Here is a 7,854-nt window from a genome sequence, read left to right on the forward strand (position 1 = left end):
TTTCCGCCAAGAACTAAAAAAAGTTGGATCGACAACTGATTTAATGCATTGCTGCATGCAACTTATCATAGGTAGACATATCATTCACACTTGTATGAAGAAATAAATTATTTCCGATTTCATGTAATAACATAAGAAAATTTAGGAACGTGGGGATGTGACACCATCAGCCCACCCAATAAATATTCATGATGACGTGCATAATTGTTATCACAAAATATTGCTAAACTTTAAAATTAAATAACCTCGTTATTAATTGTTATCGGATTTTGATGAAATTTTCAGCATTTTGCTCGGTGAATATCACTATATTTATATTTTCAGCCCGGGTTAACCCTTTAATGATATCCCTGTTCATTATAGTTTTTAGATTTTTAGATATATATATATATAAAATTGATTTTCAATTAATTTGGTGAAACATTGGAGACCTCTGGGTTAAATTGGACTAAGACGTATAAGTATCACCATGGACCTACTGGTATTAGAAATACTGCTCACAAAGTGATTGATAATAAACAAGTGGAACGCCTCTGGCAGTCTCGCCTGCATTACGCGATTTAATATAGCAGCAGTGCTAACTTTGAAAACTACAATAAAATAATCACTCACAAAAATATATAATGACATAATGCCACGTTCATTGACCATAATACCTTGGTCACATTTGTTCTACGGCGGCCGTACGGCGAGTCGAGAACAGCCGTTTTAACATTTTTTTGTCCAACTATATATAGGTGGTTTGACTTAAAATTAATAAAAACGGCTGTTTTCGACTCGCCGTACGGCCGCCGTAGAGCAAATGTGACCAAGGTATAAATGACATTTGAACGGTGACTTAAGACTTGTCAACTACACCCATGTCCACATTTCATTCACTCTATCCATAAACTTTCAAAGTTATGATGGCAATTCAACAATTACCCCAACATGGCCTAAGTTTATTGACCTTAACTGACCTTTGACCTTGGTTTTGTGACCTGAAACTCACAGGGGAGTGTTCAGTGATACTTGATTACTCTTATATCCCAAGTTTTATGAACTAGATCTATAAATTTTTAAAGTTATGATAGTAATTCAACAAATACCCCCAACTTGACCAAAGTTCATTGACCCTAAATGTTCTTTGACCTTAGTCACGTGACCTGAAACTCGAGCAGGATGTTTACTAATACTTGATTAACCTTATGCCCAAGTTTCATGAACTAGGTTCATATACTTTCTAAGTTATGATGTCATTTCAAAAACTTAACCTTCGGTTAAGATTTTGAAAATAATTCACCCAACATGGTCTAAGTTCATTGACCCTAAATGACCTTTGACCTTGGTCATGTGACCTGAAACTCAGGTAGGATGTTCAGTAATATTTGATTATCCTTATGGCCAAGTTTCATGAACTAGGTCCATATACTTTCTAAGTTATGATGTCATTTCAAAAACTTAACCTTAGGTTAAGATTTGATGTTGACGCCGCCGCCGCCGTCGCCGTCGGAAAAGCGGCGCTTATAGTCTCGCTCTGCTATGCAGGCGAGACAAAAACTGAATTAACACCTTTTTTATGAAAATATAAAACAAAGGAATTTGTCATGGGATTCTCTCGGATTCGGAAATTCCTTAAACACTGAATAATTATTGTAGAACATTTTGGAGTTTTCATAAGCATAATTAGCTACGCCATCTTTTTTTGTGTGTGTTTGTTTTAAAGTATTTTTATTGCTTCTTCCAGTGACATTTAACAAACAGCAGTGAAATGCAAACATAAACTGATTTCAAAACTTGCTTTATGAATAATACATCAAGGTACCAGATCAATAAGTAATTCAGAAACCTTATGCACAAATTTATAAATCAATTCAACTGGTCCATCCCAATGCACTGAAAGAAATTCAAGAAATAATACAGAAAAAAATTACCACCCCTCACGTTCCACACACACAAAATCAATCCTTGTCTCCTTCGTCCCAACCACACCCCCCTCCCCCGTCCCCGCCATAAGCCGCCTCCCTGGCCCTACCCACATTTTTGTTTTGTTTTAAAATTGGTTCAACTTTAACATTGGGTCTCACCCCCCCCCCCCCTCCCCAGGGTAACCACAAAATAGGCCTGTATAAATTGGGGCAACTTTTTGTAACCTATATGTCTATCACGATCGAATAAGCATAACATATAGGACCCCGGCCCGGGATAGGACCCACCATAAAAGGAGGAGTAACATTTTTTTTTTGCTGACATTTCATTTGAAAGTTGTGCGTATACTATAGGAACATCTTTTAACTGACGTACCCCCATTTTGATTGGCTGATTATCTTTCAAGGTCACATGAGTGTCCCATTTCTCCCCATGTCCCATTATGTATCTATATACCCGGTCTCCTGCATGTGGGCCCCAAACGGTGCCTACGTATAGTCTCAGTCTGTGTTGTGTGAGGATAAGGCATGATAACCGTACGCAGCGGGGGGGGGGGGGGGGGGGGGTGCCCTCCCAGAAATTTTGAATTTTTTTACTGAAAATTTTCAAAAAATTTACCAAGAGTGTGCATGAAATCCTGAATTTCACTTTAGAAAATGCAAAAACATTCCAATTACAGGCTCGGTTACTTCGCTCCTTCGTTTAATCTATTAATTAATTAATTAATTTATTTATTTGTTTATCTATCTATCTATTCATTTATTTATTCATCTATCTATCTATCCATCCACCATCTATTTATCTAGGCCTATCTATCTATATATTTATAAGTCTTTTTTAGTAGGGTGGCTCCATCAGTATTTTTTACACGTCTTGCCCCGCCTGCCACCCCCCCCCCCCCCCGCTATGAAAAAAATTACGTTATGAATATGCACAAGTGAGGGAATGGAAGATGTATCCGTCATCCATTGCCTGGTATCATAATGTACCTCACCAAACAAATATTGGAGTACATGATTTCAAAATTGTCACCCCGGTTGGCCAAGATTCGCCCCTGCACGCGCACACCACCGGCACCATGAACCGCCACTCAACCCTTGAAAAAGGTATCCGATATATATTAGAAGAATACCTTAATGACATTTCCAATACAAGTCGAAGTCGATGTGATTCCGACTCTTGAACGATTCTCACTCACAATAATGAGAGGCAAAAAGGGTATCACTAGTGATTGGAGCATCTGGTGAAAATATAACTTGGACGCTAATCTTAAATTCATTGCTGGAAAGGTAAGCATTGAAAGTGAACATTCTAAGATGATGAGAAATTTTACTGTTCTGTTTCCGTCGTTCGTGTTCCAAATCCAAAAGACCAAGGTATCGTTATCGTATTGACTGAGCTGTGGTGGAGTGTGGGCGTTTTCCGTGCTTGATCTTGTAATGAATGAACATGCCAATGAAGCGCACGCTGTTATAAATTTGCCGCTGGTCCAGCGGGCTGAAGTTGAGCCTGAACGAAGCCAATGCTGAAGCAGTGAAGGTGAAGGCTGAAACATGGTCAGCTCAGGAGATTTATGTGTGTGTGCCCGGTAGTTCACTAGTTGTTCCGAAATAACATCCATCCACTGGCGGATCCAGGGGGGGGGGGGGCCCGGGGGGCACAGCTGGCCTATGTCATATGAATTTGTAATTGTATGCTGTTTAAACAAAACAAAACTTAAGGTGTGCCCCCCCCTCCCTTTTGAAAATGAAGACCTCTTTTTTTTGCTTGTCAAAATTTTTTCGTGGAAGAAATGTCCATATTTTTGGGTAAAAATTCAAAAATTCTTATTTTTGGCCTGTCAAATTTGTATTCGGGAAATTGTGCCCCCCCCCCCCTTTTGGAAAATCCTGGATCTGCCCCTACATCCTTCAATTCCTTCCTCACATACATGTATGTTGTTGATTTTATCAAATTGATTCTAATGTTCTTGAATCTTCTTTGTGGCTTTGTGCTCATTAAAGGACAAGTCCACCCCAACCATTAGTTGATTTGAATAAATAGAGAAAAATCCAACAAGCATAACACTGAAAATTTCAACAAAATCGGATGTAAAATAAGAAAGTTATGACATTTTAAAGTTTTGCTTAATTTCACAAAACAGTTATATGTACATCCTGGTCGGTATGCAAATGAGGTGACTGATGACGTCATCCACTCACTATTTCTTTTGTATTTCATATTATGAAATATTCTGATTTTCTCCTCATTGTCAAGTGAAACATAGATTAATTCCTCCCTGAACATGTCGAATTAGCATTGTTTTAATAATATATGGTTCAGTCAAGTTGGTCCTTATTGTCAAATCTGTAAAAAATGAAATATTGTATAATTCAAACAATAAAAAACAAAAGAAATAGTGAGTGATGGACATCATCGACTGTCTCATTTGCATGTCACTGAGATGTGCATAATAACTGTTTTGTGAAAAATAAGCGAAACTTTAAAATGTCATAACTGTCTTATTTTACATCCGATTTTGATGAAATTTTTAGCCTTTTTCTCGTTGGATTTTTCTCTATTTATTCAAATCATCATTTTTCTGGGGTGGACTTGACCTATAAGTAAGCAGAAATTTGGTGTTGATTTTGCAGGGGCAGGTTTCTGAAAACATTGACAAATAAAATTAAATTAAATTATCTGCCATCCACTTTTGTGACATACTATAGCTCCAATTCCAAACCTGTTTCATGAAAAGCTTTCTAACTAGAATCCCTTGATGGATACTAATGGCAGAAAGATCAGACGAGGCATGCATAGTCTTAAGAAGTCCAATATTTCCTGTTTTTCAAAAAACGAAACCGTGATAATTCTGCAATTGTGATGAATTGGGAAATAATCTAATAAAATGATGGCAAAATATGCATTCAAACATAGTCTTAAACCATGAAGACTACATGCAGAGCATTCAATTGCTGAGAAAATTAAATTATGATTAAAGGGCCTGGCAACTGACAAATCATGGGGAAATTGAATCAATACAAAATTTGCAAAAGGCCAATTGACTTGCATAATATAATCCGTCCGTCATGAGCGCCCGTCGGACTAATGCAATAAAATTCGGACAGCACAAGAATTTGACCGATGGTTATTTACTTCAGGTTGTCGCAGTTCTAGCTTCCAACAATCGCAATTCCTAGACTCATAGCAGGTCTCTTGATTGCTAAAGCAAAATAAATAACCTCTGTGGAGTTACATGTTTCAAAGTGAAAACATACAGTTTACTTCTGGTTGGTTAGTCTACTAACTATTGCTCTCCTAAGATTAGACCTCCCAGACACGCCGGCGTCTATTACGTAACACCCCAGGCATGCAGCTGAGTGAAAGACTTGAATCCCTTCTCTGTTTTTTTAGATTAGCCTTGATTTCCCCATGATTTGTCAATGTAATCTCGCTTTAATTCATTGAAATCATGACTCAATAGTCACATTTGGATGTTGAGATGGGTCCTCCGGGATATTAAATTTCATTAATTTACAGAAGTACAATGTAAACCCCAACCTGGTGAACCCTAAAAATGGTAAAATGATATTATTACACTTTTGTGCCATTTGGCAAAGAGTTTTTCTAGTTTCTGAGCATAAAAATATCGATCTCGCCCAAGTTTCTTTGCAATGCAATTTCATCTTCCATGATTGATTACGTATTATTGTCAAATTTTGAGGCACTTTTCATCTCATAGCCTACCCACGTGATGGCACTATGTAAAAAAGTTATGACGGGGTCGGAGGTGTCAAATATTTATTCAGGTTGTTGTCCTAGATCTTGGCAAAGAGTGCTTTGTGAAATAATAGCAGACAAATAGCTCACTACATGTAATGTATCTCTGATTATAAAGTGAAGAAGTTAGACAAATGAATGATTCGAGAAACGGGCTGCAGATCACAACTTCATCTTCTTAATTGTGATAAACCTTGACGCTATATTCTGAGAGGGATCCCTATTGATATTTGGTGTTCATTTTAATTTCCTCACACAGATTCCATGTCTATCTTCTGGACTGGTGCTAAACACCATTTAGATTATCATTAGCACCAGGGAGGTACCCAATAATATTTGGTGTTCATTTTAATTTTCGCACACAGATTCCATGTCTATCTTCTGGACTGGTGCTGAACACTATAGATTATCATTAGGACCAGGGAGGTACCCCATTAATATTTGGTGTTCATTTTAATTTTCTCACACAGATTCCATACTTTAACTTCTGGACTGGTGCTGAACACCATAGATTATCATTAGGACCAGGGAGGTACCCCAATAATATTTGGTGTTCATTTTAATTTTCTCACACAGATTCCATACTTTAACTTCCGGCCTGGTGCTGAACACCATAGATTATCATTAGCACCAGGGAGGTACCCCAATAATATTTGGTGTTCATTTTAATTTTCTCACACAGATTCCATGTCTATCTTCTGGACTGGTGCTGAAAACCATAGATTATCATTAGCACTAGGGAGGTACCCCAATAATATTTGGTGTTCATTTTAATTTTCTCACACAGATTCCATGTCTATCTTCTGGACTGGTGCTGAACACTATAGATTATCATTTCACCAGGGAGGTACCCCAATAATATTTGGTGTTCATTTTAATTTCCTCACACAGATTCCATATTTCATCTTCTGGTGCTGAACACCCTAAATTTAGCACCATGTTGGGAGGGATCCCCCAGGTGGCTCAGCTCTACAGCCAGTCTCCGGAGATGAACTACTTTGACGCTTCCAAGGACGAGGCTGCGTTTGTCCGGTCCAGGCCACCCTTACCCAGCGACCTGGCCCAGAGCTACAGGCCTCCTAACCCTTGGCCTGTCAGTCCCACCTGCAACAAGGATTTCATTCTAGTCTGTGAGTTTTCGGAGCTTGAGGGACCAAAGCCACTGGTAAGAATAGTTTGTTTTATTTATTGGAGCCCTAAGTATTTGGCTACATTCATCCATAATTTATCCTGACTTAGGGGAGGGGGGGGGGTGCATGCATACTTGATATATTTCTTTTATTGTTCAACTGCTTGTTCCATTCTTTTGTGAACTTTTATTGTGGTTTTGTTTTATCATTCACGACAAAAATTGTTTTTAAAAGAGTAAAGTTAAATGGATTGGAAAGGAAGACCTTCGTTTAATATATTTTTTCCCTTCCTGGCATCCATGTGACTTGATATTGCGTGTACATGTACTTGTTTATATGTGTTAATTGATTATGTGGAATTTTGATTCCTAAATTTTAAAAGTGAGAGCGAAAAAATTGATTCTATTGCTTGACTGATTGACCTGTATTCCAGGCCTCTACAAAAAAATTTGCTTGCCCGATAGAAAAACTGCTTGCCCAATTTGTTTTATTATTTTCTTTCATCATTTTTTTACGACGGTACTATTATTTATGAAGGTCATATAAAATAAAAACAATTGAGAATCATGTACAGTAAAGAACACACATTAATAAGTATATTTTCAGCAAAGTAGGCCTGAGTCATTACGTTTATTTTGAAGAATTTTTTTATTGCTATAGTACTAGTAGATCTAAATGGGCGTTTAAGGTAAAAAAAAAAAACCTTCCCCAAAAGTTGCTAAAATTTCATATTTTGCATCTTTAAATCCATGAATGGTCATCTGTTTGCCACATTTCCTGGGAATTGTTTTGATTTAGTTGGAAACTATTAAGAAAATGAAGAATATTCAGCTCTTTCTTGACTCTCAGTCTGGAAAAGATCATTTTATGATGTAAAAAAAAAAAAAAAAAAAAAAAAAAGCCTTCACCGTGCACCAACTGGAGTGGCTAAAATTTCACATTTTGTATCTTTAAATCCATGCCATTTTTCCATATTTCCTTGAAATTGTTTTGATTTAGTTGGAAACTATCAAGAAAATTAAGAATATTCACCTCTCTCTTGACTTTTCATCATCGT

Source organism: Lytechinus pictus, chromosome 4, assembly GCF_037042905.1.
Source record: "Lytechinus pictus isolate F3 Inbred chromosome 4, Lp3.0, whole genome shotgun sequence".
Lineage (NCBI taxonomy): Eukaryota > Metazoa > Echinodermata > Echinoidea > Temnopleuroida > Toxopneustidae > Lytechinus > Lytechinus pictus.